The 16,119-nt window shown below is 34.0% G+C and overlaps 1 protein-coding gene across 1 annotated transcript in view; it reads left to right on the top strand.

Moving 5' to 3' along the window:
* Window positions 1-5,689: 5,689 nt before the first annotated feature.
* The window catches only part of CNTN6 (contactin 6), a 293,831-nt gene continuing 283,401 nt past the window's right edge, over window positions 5,690-16,119 (top strand). Inside the window, exon 1 of the mRNA XM_065885736.1 lies at window positions 5,690-5,874. The gene's annotated coding sequence lies outside the window, so the exon portion shown is untranslated. The remainder of the gene's footprint in view (window positions 5,875-16,119) is intronic.

The raw sequence follows: 16,119 nt of genomic DNA, 5'->3' as shown, positions 1-16,119 counted from the left end.
TTGGTATATCATATATCTTTAAATAATTGCATTAGTTCAATAAAGTAACCTTTCTTTTAATTCCTTTAGAGAAAGAATGTCATTAGAGGTTTCTTCACAATAAGGCAACTATATATCATTTATAGTTAATAGGCATGTTTTCAAGAGGAAGAAATAGATCAAGATTTTGTGGGGCTTGAAGCTTATAAAATTTGGGGGACCCACTTCAAGAGTCGGCAGGTGAGAGGAGCCTATGTATTCTACTGGGAAGTGTTGGGACGAAGACGAACACTGTGTTTTTTGTTGTTTTTGTTTGTTTGTTTGTTTTCCTTTGGTACCAAGAGAGAAGAGGAAATAGCAGCATGAAGGGAAATGCTCCCTGAGGCCGTGAGGGGAAAAACAGCCCCGTCTCATAGTTCCCTGAAGTTGACTTAACTGCTGAAGGAATTCTGTGGCAGAACTGAGACATGCATTATACCCATCAGCCTGTGCCTAATGTCGGGGGTCCTGTCGAATGAGGCTGTCCTACTGAGCTGGGTAGAACCTGAAATGTAGGTCTCAATGTCTCCCAGACCATGTGGGCACGTGGCAAATATCTGCACACAGAAAGACTCCCAACTCCATGCCTCAGCCAGACTGAGAAGAAAGAAAGAGATTCCAATACGAATGCCAGATACCACGCTAAATGCAAATGCACTAAGCTACCCTATCAGAAAGCAGAGCCACATTGGGTTGAAAAAGCCCAACTACATTCCACATATGTGTGTTAATATATGATATTTGCTTTTCTCTGACTTACTTCACTCTGTATGACAGACTCTAGGTCCATCCACGTCTCTACAAATGACCCAATTTCATTCCTTTTTATGGCTGAGTAATATTCCATTGTATATATGTGTCACATCTTCTTTATGCATTCATCTGTCAGTGGATATTTAGGTTGCTTCCATGTCCTGGCTATTGTGAGTACTGCTGCAATGAACATATGTGGAATCTAGAAAAATGGTACAGCTAAACCTATTTTCAGGGCAGGAATAAAGACACAGATGTAGAGAATGGACATGTGGACACGGGGAGGGGAAGGGGGGCTGGGATGAATTGGGAGATTGGGATTGACATATATACACTACCATGTGTAAAATAGATAGCTAGTGGGAACATGCTGTGTAGCACAGGGAGCTCAGCTCGGTGCTCTGTGGTGACCTAGATGGGTGGGGTGCGGGAGGGAGGGAGGGAGGTCCAAGAGGGAGGGGATATATGTATACATATAGCTGATTCACTTCGTTGTACAGCAGAAACTAACACAATATTGTAAAGCAGCTATACCCCAATTAAATAAAAGAAAGCCCAACCTTATGATGATTATGAGAAAGACAGCTAAAACAAAGTGGCAACAAATTTTGTTAATGTGCAAGTGTATATAGGAAAATGCAAACCGGAAAGTAGGGATGCCAAATAGAATTCAAGTCCAAGAGATGTGAACAAGTTTAAAAGGATTCCTAAAGATGTTATAATATCATAAAGATGCAATCATATGTATATATACATACATATACGCTCATAAAGCTGCAATTCACTGTATAGGTAGGTAGAGAATAGATAGATAGATACTATATATAGTATATATATCTCACTATAGTGAGATACATAGTGATATATATGTACATGCACACACACACGCACACACACATGCATAACATTTATCTATTAAGCACTCTAGCAGGAGAATATGTAGTGCAAAAGCTTCTTGAAAAATAAGGATTACTTGATTTAAAAAATCTTTGTGGGAGAAATTTAATATGCTTTTCACAGAATTTGACATGTCAAGTAGACAAAATGTAAAAAGAAATATAAAGATTTGAATAATAAAATCAATATTAATATTGAATTCTTGAGCCAGACTGCCTGGGTTTGGTCCCTCCTTTACACTATCTACTGCCTAGATGCTCTTAGACAATTTAGTTAACCTCTATGTGCCTCAGTTTCCTTGTTTGTTACACATGGAAAATAATAACACTAATCAGGTTATTGTGAGGATTAAATAAATAATATAAAATACTTAAAAACACTACCTGGCACATATTTTGAGCTATAAAAGTTACCTCTCAATATCACCATCATCACCGTCATCATCATTTTCCCCTAGAAAAATAAAAATGAACCAAATTGACACAGGTAGATCAAAAAGGATTGAAAGGACTAACAATCATAGAGATTGTAGAGGACAATTTTCATTGTCCACTAAAATCAGTAATAACAATAATAGCAAAAACAATAATATTTGGTCAGAATGATAGGCTTGTCAATAATTATTTTTCCAAAACCTGTAAGAAAAACTACTACTACCATCATCATCATTAAATTTATTAAAACCCAACTTTATAAGATATACTTTACATGAAATAAAATATACCCACTTGTAGAGTATGAAAACATTTGTCAAATGTACATATCAGGTAACCACTATCACAATCAAAACCAATATTTTCAGCACTTTAAAATATCCCGATGCCCAGCTGCAATTAATCTTCTCCCACCTCAGCCTTAAGCAACCATTTTTTGTTTTCTGTCAGTATAAAACTGCCATGCCTTTTTTAAAAATATCTTTCTGTTAGCATATTATTTTCTAGATTAATCTAAGTAACGAGTATCAGTAATTTTTGTCTTTTTAGGGCTAACTAATATTACGTTTATGAAAGTAGCACAATTTTTTAATCCCTTAATCTTCTGATGGACATTTGTGTAGTTTCCAACTTTTGGCTATTAGGAAAAAACTGCTCTGAATCTTCAGTGCACAACTTTGTGTAGACATACACTTTCTTTTCTTTTGGGAAAATACACAGGAGTGGAGTTTCTTGGTAATAGTATTTTAAGAAACTACCAAATTGTTTTTCAAAGTAGTTTTAACACTTTACACTCTAAGCAGCCAGGAGTAAGAATTCCAGTTGTCTCACATCCTCAAAAATGCTTTGGTATTTTCAGCGTTCTTAATTTTAGTCTTTCTAATAGGTGTGCAGTGGTATTCCACTGCAGTTTTAATTTTCATTTTCCTGATGAATAATGATGTTGAACACCTTTTTTTTATGTGCTTAAATGTTATTCACGTATCTTTGGTGAATTGTCCATTTATATATTTAAAAATTTTTTTTAGTTGGTTGTCTTCTTGTTATTGAGTTGTAAAAATTCCTTAATGATATATTTCAAAGATAATTTTCCACTTTGACAAAGCCCAATATTTCTATTTTTCGCTAAGCTTTGTGTTATTGTGTATACATATGTATGTATATGTGTGTCCTAAGAAATCTTTGCCTAGCCCAATAACTTGTATATTTTCTTTTAGAAGTTTTAAAGTTTTACTTTTAGGTCTGTGATCCATTTCAAATTTTACTTTTAGGTTTGTGATCCTTTTTTTGCATGTGTATGTATGGTGGGTCAAAGTTAATTTATTCCAAATAAATATCCATTTGTTTAAACACCGTTTATTGAAATATGATGCTTTCATCATTGAATTATCTCAGCACCTTTGTCTAAAATCAACTGATCATATAAGTGTGGTTCTATTTTTAGACACTCTATTATGTTCTGTTGAACTATCCTGCCAATACTACACTGCTCTGATCACTTTAGGGTAGTAGTAAGTGGTAAAATCAGAGTATAATTTCCCCAATTTTGTTCTTTATCATTTTGATTTTACTTTTCTTAGCTATTTTCATTCTATAGAAATGTTATCATCACTTGACAACTGCCACAAGAAAACTAGCTGAGATTTTGATTAGAATTATTTCAAATCTAAAGACCTATTTGTAGACAATTGACCTCTTAAAAATATTGTTTTCTAGTCCATGAACATGGTATATTTCTTTACTTATTTAGGTCTTATTTGATTTCTCTCAGTACTCCTTTATAGTTTTTAGTGTACAGACTTTAATTTAAAACTTTGAGGCTGCCAGTGATTAAAGATTAGGAAGATGAGAAGATACCAGCAAAAGTTTTTGAGCAGGAACAGCTAGTGAGACAGGGAACAGTGGGGAGAAACAGCCAATCAAATTGGATTCAAGGGAGAAAGGAAAAGGATTTTGAAGACCATGAGTATAGACAATTCATTCAAGGTGCTTTAAAAAAGACAGAACTGGTGATTCTGAAAAGGGGGACAAGTAGCTGGAACAGTGTTTGAATATGTAAGACAGCACAATAACTAGAGCACAGTGGAGGACCTGGCCTGAGGAAGGAGCATGGTCTTTGAATATGGGGCAGAAGCATTAGAGATTTGAGTCAAGGGGTGTCCTTTAAACTAAATGAATTCCTCTTCATGGAAAAACTTACTACAGTATGACTATTTTTCTCATACATCCTCAGAAAAATTCAGCATGTTGGAATTTTTATAAATAAACAACATTTTGATTTCAAAAAAGAGAGATGCCTTTAACTTAAAAAGTTTTGCAGTTCAACTAAGACAAATATCCCTATAAAATAATTCTTCCAATTTGCATCCCCATGAATTAAAAGAATAGTACAGACCATTTTGAGTTTACCTAGTGTTATGAAGCATTAACTCCTCTCTAAACCCTCCTATAATGTTTGTTAGACCCTGTGTAGAAATGAGGTACGTGACTGACATATTTACAGAAGAATGTAATCATAGAAATCCATAGAATGTAGTCATAACACGCAGTCATAGAAACTTTCTGGCTCATCAGATAAAAGAAAACTGAGTCTGAAAGATACCATATTTGATTTGTGGATTTCATCTTCCCAGTATCTATTTACTTTAAGATGTAAAAAGTGCAATTTCTTTTTATTACAACATGAAAATAAGTTCAAGCAATTTTTCTGCTCTCATGTTCTAGCCATGTGTGTATCTGTTGGTGTCTCTGCATGCAGGTGGTCTTCATTTCTTAGCTTTTATTCAACAAGCTGTTACTTCCTTCAAAAGCAATACCAAAACTCAAACATATTAAAAAGTTTAGTTGAAGGGCTGGATGTGAAACACAAACAGCATTCTTTTCCTTACAGAGTTGTTTTGCAAACACATATACAGTGGCTCTCGGCCTCAGGAGATTATACATATGTAACCTGAGAGAGCAGCTATACTCTTTTGGCCTTTAGTTTCTTTATGTGTTTACCTGTCTTTTAGAAGCCTCATGCACGTATTTTAAAAATATGGTTTAGAAAGGATTCAGTGACAGTGCATAAGATCCTTGGGTTTTATTTCCCTTTTCTCTTCACCCTAACGAGTCGCAGGAGCTATAGGCATGAAAGCTATAAGAAAGCTTACGTTTGAATATAGGCTAAATTCGGGCAGACACTTGACCAGCTTAATCTTTGCTTGCAAATGACAATGCAGTGAAACCAGAGGAAGAAAAAAATTTACTTCTTTTCCTGTTGGAAACCTAATAAGTAGTTAGCCTGACCCAGTTTTCAATAAGAGAGATTTTCTGATGACCCAACAGGAGTGACTATCTCTAGTCAAAAAAAAGGGGAGGGTGAATTTAATCTTTCATGCCACTGGAATGGCAGCTGCTTTCAGCATTCTCTGATTCTGTGAAGGATGATGAAGATAGAACTGGCTTTTCAATGTACGGAGAATTTTCCTTTTGAATATTCCAAACGGGAGATTTGCACATGTGCCTCAAGAACTAATTGTCTAGGTTCCGTCAGTAATGCAGCAGGAGAGGAGCGTGTTTTATGCTTAAGACCAGAGAAGAGCCACGCAGTACTCAGTGGATAAAAGGCTTGCGGTCCCAGCTGGGAAAAAGAGTCCCATTATCTCCCAGCTGCATAGACATTCCATACGGCTTGGTTCTGCCTGGATGCACAGCATGCCTGGCTGAGAGCTTGAAACAGAGTTCTGCAGAAAAATTGTACAGATCCCGAGACATTTCCCTGGTAAGATCTGTAAGTACAAAATTCTGCTGTCTGCTGCAATGAGAATATTGCTGGGCAAGCTGCAGCTTTTCTTCCTTTCAGTGTCTTTGTATTAGCATAACAGGTAAAATCTGGGGTTGGGGGAGAAGTCTCTGCTTTATTTATGCTGTGTTTCTATGATGCTGATGCTTAAAATACATTTATTCCTGTGAAAGAAAATGTATTGAATCTGTATTCGGAGGAGCTTAGGATCAAACCAGGGAAAGAGACTACAGGTATATTTTTCAGCGTTTCACTAGTCTTTGCTGCAGTAAAACTAATGGGTAAGATGGGATGACAGTGCTAATTCTGGTACTTTCAGATGGCTTCACGCCCTTTCTGTAATGGCAAATGGGAAAATGTTATTGCTAAATTTTTTTCGTCAAAGGGTAAAGGCGTGGGGTTTACAGTGTACAACGGATGATTTAAAGGAATGTTTATAAAAAGTTTCCTGGGGGAGGGTTTTAGTTAGGGGAGCAAAGCAAGACTGGAGGTCACATGAGCTCACCAAATTTATCTGGTATTTTGCCTCTTATGTAGCTTCTAGATAATAGCTTCTGGAGTTTCCATTTATAATAGTTAAGCTTGTCAGTGTTAAGGTATGTATAATACTTTATGGAAAGTTTCAAAAGTTGATGACTTGGGAATAAAACTTTTAAGAGCTCTGAGATTAGCCACACATAACCCATTATGTTAATGGAATATTGTCAACATTGGGGGTTTGGGGGGATATTGGAATTCATAATTTTGCTTCTCCAGTTGTAAACTACTTACGTTTAAATAATCAGCATCCTAACTATGTCCTCTGAGAAACATTCACAGAATGACTTAATAGAAGAGGAAAAAGTAGGGAGAACAGTAGAATTACACAGAATCAATTCGGAAAATGAGGTATTCATAATCTTATCTAAAGTGGCAATGTTTTTCAAAGGTCTTATAAAAAAAAGAAGCCATATGTTGAATATTGAATTGCTTGTTTTGAACAATTTTCATTTGCCTCATGGGTTTGTTTATCATCTTTTTTTTGATTATTGTTTTTAAAGACTACCAATTTATGTGCATTGTATTTTATAAAAAAAAAGAGACATTTAAGCACACTCTCCCTTGACCCTCCCTTCTTTTACATACGTGTAAACCTACACAAATTCACAGAACAAACAGATACACACAAAAATACTGACGAGATTTGTATAACAAACAGAAATACAGAGTCATTTTATCTTTGATGCTTCAGTGATTTTTTTTTAAAGCAACAACATGGCTATGCAGTCCAAAGATTTCAAATATATAAATCTGCAAACTTTTATATAAGGCTTTATATGAGGTTATATAAATGCATAACTTATCACGTCTTAGCAAAAAAAAAAAGCCCATCAACTACTGTGCATTACTCTTTGAACATTTCTAGTGAAGTACCAGAATATTTTTTTTTAATTCTCCATGTAACTTTCCTTAATAAAAAATAATTTACATTGCCATTTAGAAAATTATTACATATTTGGTCCAAACTCAGACAAAACAAATTAATTATCTTGTAAAAAGCATGTGAAGTATATCGTTTGCATACTTTATTTTTTCTGACAAATAAAATACTCAGTAGTACAAAAGTAAATTTGTACCTCTTAAATTATTTTAGTGGAGGAAGGTTATGAAATTATTCATTTATGTATTTAACCTCATGTTATTTAGAATGCAGTAGCATAAGCTATACTCATTAAAAATAACTCAAACATAAAAGTTTGAAAAAGAAATCTCAACACTCATAAATAACAACCATGAAATTTAAAGACTATCATTGGAGAGATCCAATGCCGATGCCTAAATGAGAAAGAGAAAGACTTTGGTAAGAACAATTTCTTACCGTACATATTTAATTTTGTTTTTACAAATAAGAAGTATTTAAATAACATGATCGATGATTGATAGATAGATCCACAGATAGATATTTTTAAAAGGATATGATTTTACCCTACTCTTTAAAAAAGGTACTGAATTTAATTTCAGATTTGGATTAAGCAGAAAAAAAAGGAGTTGGTATGAAACTGAAGAAATGACTAAATTTGGGGTATTCATTTCTTTGCAACAGAGATTAGTTCCAGAAAAATTATCTTAGAGTTTAAGAACAACAATTATGAAAATGTTAATAGTTTCAACTCATTTTTAAAATGCATTATTAAACAATCTCTTATAAGTCCTTGTTGTGATAAAGAAATTAGCACATGTACTTTATGATTATCTCCCTTACACATACCACCTGAATTTTAATTATATTATCAGTTTTACATTACTGAGATTTACAGTATTTACATCCTGGCTTAATTCCTACAGTCTTGGTTTGGACTTATTTCAAATTTGAACGGATTCAGTCCTTACCAATTGCTCAATTCACCATTCCTGTATTCTTTATTTTGAATTATTTCTCAGGTTGTTGGAGGTCACTGTTAAGTAGTACCCCTCCACCAAAGAAACTGTCATAGATGCTGTATTTTCTCTGTGCTTAGATAGACTGTTTCTTCCATTTGCCTTATACATGAAAGACAAGTTATCTTTGTTGAATCAAACTTATTTTTTCCTTCAGAAATTTGTAAATATTTATAAACAAAGCTGAGGACACTTCCCATATTGAATGGTGCTGCCCAGTGGTTTTTAGATATGTTTGAAATTTTCATCCTTGTATATAACTTGCTTTTATTGTGATGGATGTCCACATGATTCTTGTTTGTCTGTTTGTGTTTGCCAGAATATGTTCTGAAGTTGGTCGGTCTTCATCAACTTTGCTTGAATATGGTGTACTCCATTGATCTGAGGTTCTTTTATTTCCAAATTTTTTGTTGTTACACTATGTACTTAATTTTTTCCTAGAGAATGGGGAGATTGTTTTTATACTGCTTCTTTTCTTCAGGATCACCAATTATGGGCATGTTGGATCTCATTTGTATGTCTCCAATATCTATCATATTATCCAAATTATTTTTAATTTTATACTTTTTCAGTTCACTTTGATTTTCTTTTTTAAAATATATGCAGAAGATATTAAATCTACGTTAAGAGTAACTGTCTAAGCACTTTCCCCAAGCTGGGGCTGATTCTTCTTGAGATTTATGTTTTTTAACTGCATTTCCCTTTGTTCCCCCCACCCCATGATCTGCTTTTCCTTTCAAAATATATGCACGAAATATGAATAAGCAGAACACAGATGATTTTTAGGGCACTGAAACAATTTTCTATGATACTATAATAGTAGATACATGTCATTATATATTTGTCATAACCCACAGAATGTACAACACCAAGAATGAACCCTAATATGAACTGTGGGTTTGGGGTGATGGTAATGTAACAATATAGGTTCACCAATTGTAACAAATTGTAGAACCATGTATCACTGTGGTGGGGATGCTGACAGTGGGGGGCACTGTTCACGTGTGTGGGCAGGGTGTATAAGCTAGCGGGTTTGGGGGCAAACTGCATTCTCCTAAAAGAGAAAGAGAAAGTAACTGTCACTTTTCCCTGATGCATCCCCCCTTAGGTCCATGTTTCTTCGGACTTTGACAGTGATGGAGATGTGCGTCAGAGTCTGTGTTTTGGGGTAACCCCTACTCACATTTTTCATTGAAAACAGAGGGTTTTTTGCTTTGTTTTTGTATCCCACTACCATCATGTTTTTTTTTTCTTCCTTGTTTCTGCAGAATAAATGAGGAATAGAAATCTCTTTAAGGAACTTTAAGTAAAAATCTTTCAGTTGGGGAAAATTCTTTTAAGTGGAAATTTCATTAGAAAACTAGAAACTAAATTATTTTCATTCATATTGACAAGAGCTATTTTAGTTAAAATTGATTTCATGTGCACTATGTATTCTAGTATTAAATACTTGTTATAGTAAAGGCATAACACAGGGCATACTAGAGAAAAAAAGAAAAAAAGAAAAAAAACCCAGAGTCATTGGGCATTCTTTTGATCTCCTATTAGTCTTTCATGATGAAGTCTATGGCTTACTTAACTATCCTGCAATGAATCCTAAGGTAATTTACAGTGAATTTGAGTCCTAGTAGCATGAATCAAAATTAGCACTCTCAAATATTTTATGGTGGTAGAGCGGGTATAAAACTTACACATAATTGGTTTCCAATTAAATGAATAAACGAATGAAATTAATTAGGTATTGATATTTTTGAAAGAAGCAATAAAAGAATCATGTATCCTATGAAGTAAAAAATGAATGATCTTACTGGTAAAACATGTTCCATTAAGTTCCATTCTCTGCATGGCTATAAAGTGGTAAGCAGGATTCTGAAGGCAGGCCACTTGAGCTGAAGTGCCACCCATCAGTTATATACCTGCTCTTCTCTACATCCAGTACAGAATAGCTTTGTTGCCTTAAATGAGTTACTTAGCCTCTCTTTAGCTCAGTTTCCCCATCCCTAATGGAGAGAATAATAGTACTGACTTCAAAGTACTAGCAAGAGGATTAAATAGGTTAATATGTGAAAACACCTTGGAAGAAAGCCTTGAAATTAGTAAGTACTCTTTGTATTAGTTGTTTAATTGTTTTTATGTTAGTATCACTACTATAACATTTGTCTATAAGCTTTGGGATCAAGTGGGAAAAATAATAGAAAACAATGAAAAGAATGAATATTACCATCATCTATTCAATTATATTGGGTATTTAGTAGACAATTAAATTTGGAGGTGTAAATCACAATAAGATATGAAAATGGAGCTCAGGGAGCATTATGAGAGATTTAGAGATGCTGGCCCTAAGATCCATAGAGCTTAAAAATAGAAGTGATATTTCTGCATAGACCAATCAGGCCTGATCAAGAAAAAAGATTTATTTAATTTTCTGATTATAAATTCAATGCACAGAAAAACATTTTTAAAAAAGCCATAATTCCTTTCATCAAGAAAAGCCATGACAAAATGCTTATGAATTTCTTTCCTGTTCTTACTAAGGGCTTTTTTTTTTAATTAAAATTTTAATGTCCTAAAAAAGTAATACATGCAGCTCGAAACAACAGTAATAAAATTTGAAACTACAGCAAAGGTAGTAAAATAAAAATACCTTCCTACACATTTCTAGTCCCACTTCCCAGAGATAATTTCAACAGTTTATTTTATTGTATTTATTGTTTACTGCCTTTTATTGGATTGATAAATATATTATTTATATATTTTTTACTAGCTTAAAAATTGGATACTCTATCACATTTTAGTGAACATAAATATTCTAACATAAAATATAACTTTATATTTTCTAAAAAAGCTAGAGATAATATATAAATCCTCTTCACAAACAGGACCATGACTTGTTTAAATTTTCTCCAAGATATTTTACCCAGTGTCTGCCTTTCTACCATTTTATTTTCACTTTATTTTTAAACTGCTTCCAATATTTTTAACTAAGCTTATTTTAAAGTTGAATTTTGATTGTTCAACTAGTTTTCATTTTTAGAGACAAATTATTCCATTACTTGTGTCTGCTGGATTTCCCTCATGGTGGCTCATTCTTTCTGGTGTTTATGATTTCCTTTTATGGCAAATTCATCTTCAGCAGATGTCGCTTTCCATAAGAGACCAGCATCATGTGAGTAGAAGATGCTTCTCTATAGCATTGCTCCACTTTTGCCTCTAGGGTGGCTCTATAATTTCCCCGTTTTGGACTACTTTCTATGTTAACTTTTTGGCCTAAAATTACCTCACCATGCAGATGGAATAAATTTGAGCCCTACAACCAAGCCTGGGATAAACTTGGTGTTATGGCTACCTATGACAGACTCTTTTTCCACCAGATAAGCAGAATCCTTCAAGATCCCCTGTTTCATGCAGGGTCCTTTTCTCCTTGGATTATTTTAGCTTTACCACCTCCTCACCAGTCTATGTTTGAGTGTCCTCTTCATTTTTGGTTCCCTGAGCATTTTTTGTTTTCATTTACAACCTTGGTTATATGCATTTTTATATTTGTTTTAAAGTATATTGTACCTAGATAGTATTTTATGCAACTGTGGTGGAAATGATAACTTTCTCATTATACTGCATAATATCATATACTTCCACGTTGACTCGAATTTTCCCCATCTGCTTTCTATCTTGTAGAAAGTCATCAAATTTCTGGCTTACTGTTTTTTTTCTTCCTGGCCCTCTATGATTTCATATATTTCTTTTGGTATGTTTTGGATCAATTCAATGGTACGTTAGGGGTGGAGGCATACACTCATTCCAAAATATTAAGCTGAAAGTTAATCTGAGGGTTTTTTAAAAATTTAATTTTATTTATTTTTAGCTGCATTGAGTCTTCATTGCTGTGTGCGGGGTTGCTTTCTCCAGTTGCAGTGAGTGGGGGCAACTCTTTGCTGTGATGTGCGAGCCTCTCACTGTGGTGGCCTCTCCCGTCTCGTAGCATGGGCTCCAGGCGCGGGCTTCAGCAGTTGTGGCTCATAGGATCTAGAGAATAGGCTCAGTAGTTGTGGCACACGGCCTTAGCTGCTCCACGGCATGTGGGATCCTCCCGGACCAGGGCTCGAACCCATGTCTCCTGCATTGGCAGGCGGACTCTTAACCACTGTGCCACCAGGGAAGCCCCAATTCTGAGCTTTAAAAATAGATTTTTCACAGAAATTAGAGATGGTTACTTTCCTTAATTTTTAAGTAATTTGCTAGATTCTCACGTTATCTAACAAGAAATGGTTAAAGCCAGCTGTATCTGTGTTTCCATTGGTTCCACAAATATTAACTTACTAAAGTGTCTGATTCAGTCCAAAGGGACAGTTCATTCAATAAGAAACTATGCTAGGTAATACTCTAGAATTTAGTTAGAAAAGCTGAACGTTTATATATTCTTTGGGAGTGGTGGCTATATTAATTCTTTAAATTTAACGATGTGCAAATTCTTAAAATGTAGCAGCAATTATTGAAAATGTTTTTTAGCACAGCAATTCCTAATGACACAGTAAAGCTGAGTGCTAAACAGACCATTCTTCCTTTAGGTGGCTTCTGCTGATTAAAGTGAGAATATTGGGGTGGATGTGTTTTAAAAGCTCTTTAAAAGTCTCCTTTTAAGGCCGGAAGGAAAGACTCAAATATGACATTTTGCAAAGTTTCTAGTAATTTCTCACTCTTGTGTGTAAAAAAGCCAATATGGACACTTTACTTTCAATACTTTTATTTTATTATTTCAAAGTTTAATCTATTTGGCTTCTATTACATTTGCATGACTGACAGGGCTGTGTAAGGAGCTGTATATAGAGAATTCTGTGGTGTCTTTGTAAATGTCAGGAGTGCATTACACTTGTTGGAATAGAGCTCTTAGCCAAAGAACCTAATTTTCCTCTCTGACATCCATCAAATTTCTCCAGTAGTAAAGAGCAGCAAATGAAAGAGGTCAGAAACCAGATATGCTGCTAATTTTCTATCGGCTGATATGAGTAAATTAAAGAAATTCCTTAAAGTTTTATTGAGATGAAAAGCTTATAGTTACTCAAGGTTTGATAGAAGGAAAGTTTTTTCAAATGTTACGTTAAGATGTTTTCTAGGCATTTAATATTGTTAGTCAGCAAATTCTTAAACATGCTTAATTGTGAATCTGTGGTGCTGACAGGTATGCTAATTCTTACATTCCTATATCTAAATTAACACAAAAGTGTGTATTCAAGAGTTCTCTTAAAATTAAGTTTTCTTAAAATAATATACGTGTTTTTCAGAGATGCCGACATTATTGTTATTTTGTGCCAACTGTGTCTATATGGTTTGTAGACAAGAGAATGAGGCCTCTATCTGCTTCTTCCTTTCAAGCTATAGGGCACTTTCGTGGGGAAAACTGTCTTAGCTGACTTCACTCTAGTTTCATCTATTTTTGTAAGATGGTCAGAGTGATTATGCAATGACAGAAACAGCTTTCTTATAGAAAAAGAGAGAAAGGAATTTAAAAGAAAAATAACCTATTTGCCCTGTGTGGTTCAACATAGAAACCCAAATAGAAGTTTTCATACATTTACACACACACATCCATCATCTGCACAATACTTGAGCCAATTTCTTTTACCATTAGTGACTTCTTCACTTAAAAGGTAAAAGTCCTCAAGTCCATTCTCTACGTCTGTGTCTTTATTCCTGTCCCGCTCCTAGGTTCTTCAGAATCATTTGATTTTGTTTTTTGTTGTTTTTTTAGATTCCATATATATGTGTTAGCATACAGTATTTGTTTTTCTCTTTCTGACTTACTTCACTCTGTATGACACGGGGAGGGGGAAGGGTAAGCTGGGACGAAGTGAGAGAGTGGCATGGGTATATATACACTACCAAATGTAAAATAGATAGCTAGTGGGAAGCAGCCACATAGCACAGGGAGATCAGTTCAGTGCTTTGTGACCACCTAGAAGGGTGGGATACGGAGGGTGGGAGGGGGACACAAGAGGGAGGAGATATGGGGATATATGTATATGTATGGCTGATTCACTTTGTTATAAAGCAGAAACTAACACACCATTGTAAAGCAATTATACCCCAATAAAGATGTTAAAAATAATAATAATAAATAAAATAAAAACATCTTTAGATAGAGTCACAGATGTAGAAAACAAATTTATGGTTACATGAGGTGAAAGGGGCGGGGGGTAAATGGGGAGACTGGGATTGCCAGATACACACTACTATATATAAAATAGATAACTAATAAGGACCTACTGTATAGCACAGGGAACTCTTCTCAATACTCTGCAGTGACCTATATGAGAAAAGAATCTAAAAAAGAGTGGATATATGTATATGTATAACTGATTCACTTTGCTGTACTGCGGAACTAACAAAACATTGTCAATCAACTATACTCCAATAATAAATAAATAAATAAATAAATAAATAAATAAAAAGGTAAAAGTCATTTTCCACAAAGAAACTTGGAAGAACAAAAAAATCGTTTTATACCATTGAAGTTTCAAGACTTATAAATGTATCTTTGGATGTCCTAAAGTTTTTTTTATTCTCAGAGTTTTAGCCCCTGGGTAACATTTTCTTTCATGCTTTTATCTGTATATGAAATTATCCCAATTTATTCACAAATTCTGTTTAATCCAGATCAATAATTTAACATACTTAATTACAATACTTATAATATAATTCAATAAAATGTATTGATAGCAGTAGTAAAAGGAATTTTCAAGTTTAATTAAATAACATTTCAGTACACTAAAATTTTTCAATATTATCTTTATAAATGATTGAAAAAATGTGATGTATACATTTATAATTATTGTCTTATAAACACAGTTAAAAAAATTTTTTTAACACTTTGTTTTCATGGAAGTTTGGACCATATTTTAATTTGTTTAATTATTTATTCCAGTTTTATTCTTCCCTAGAGTCTGAGTTCCTGAAGGCTTGGGCCCTGACTTGTTCCTCTTTGTGTGTTCAGTGCCTGGTTCATTGTAGACAGTGATTTTCACTAATACATTAATTCCACAAATATTCACTGAATACTTACTATGTGATTGATGCTACTTCAGGTACTGGAGTGCAACTATAAACAAGACAGAGAAGAGTTCTGCTACTGTGAAATCAAAATTCTAATATGTGTTTTGAATTCAATTAAATACCGATCTCTACCAATTTGGGGGTCTAAAATTTTAGATCTTACTTGAGAAATGAGCATTAGAATTTAATAAAATATTTAATTCGAAAATAATTTTTAATGAAAAAACTGTACATAGTGAGAAACACAGAAAGGGCTACATAAAAAGGAATGCATATTTGTTTGGAATAATTATCCCTCTATTGTTGTTGATATATTCTAGGTTACCCAGTGGATTCATAAACTACCTGAAAAAAATAACATCTCATATTATATACATGTTCACATAATTTTCTAATCACATGTCCCAACTTCTTTACCTGAATGTTACTCATTTTCATCAAGTAAATGGTACTTGTGGACTCACTAAGATGATGAAATATGTTCAAAATTTGCAAACTACACCAAATTCTTAAATAACCTCAGCAAATTACTCTACATAGCAGTGAAGGAAATTGAAAACAAACAGAATATCACTTATTTTAATCCCTTTTTACTGATTATGCAAGTTGTATATATTTATTATAAAAAATTTGGAAATGAAGAAAAATAAATATTACTCATTATCCTAACACTCAAGATAATGGCATCCTTTCAGTCATCTTTTGTGTGTGTGTGTGTATCTGTGTGTGTGTGTGTGTGTGTGTGTGTGTGTGTGTGTGTAAAATACA

Source organism: Phocoena phocoena, chromosome 10 (assembly GCF_963924675.1).
Source record: "Phocoena phocoena chromosome 10, mPhoPho1.1, whole genome shotgun sequence".
Classification (NCBI taxonomy): Eukaryota; Metazoa; Chordata; class Mammalia; order Artiodactyla; family Phocoenidae; genus Phocoena; species Phocoena phocoena.
The sequence above is the reverse complement of the archived record's forward strand: the minus strand, read 5'-3'. Positions and strand labels throughout refer to the sequence as shown.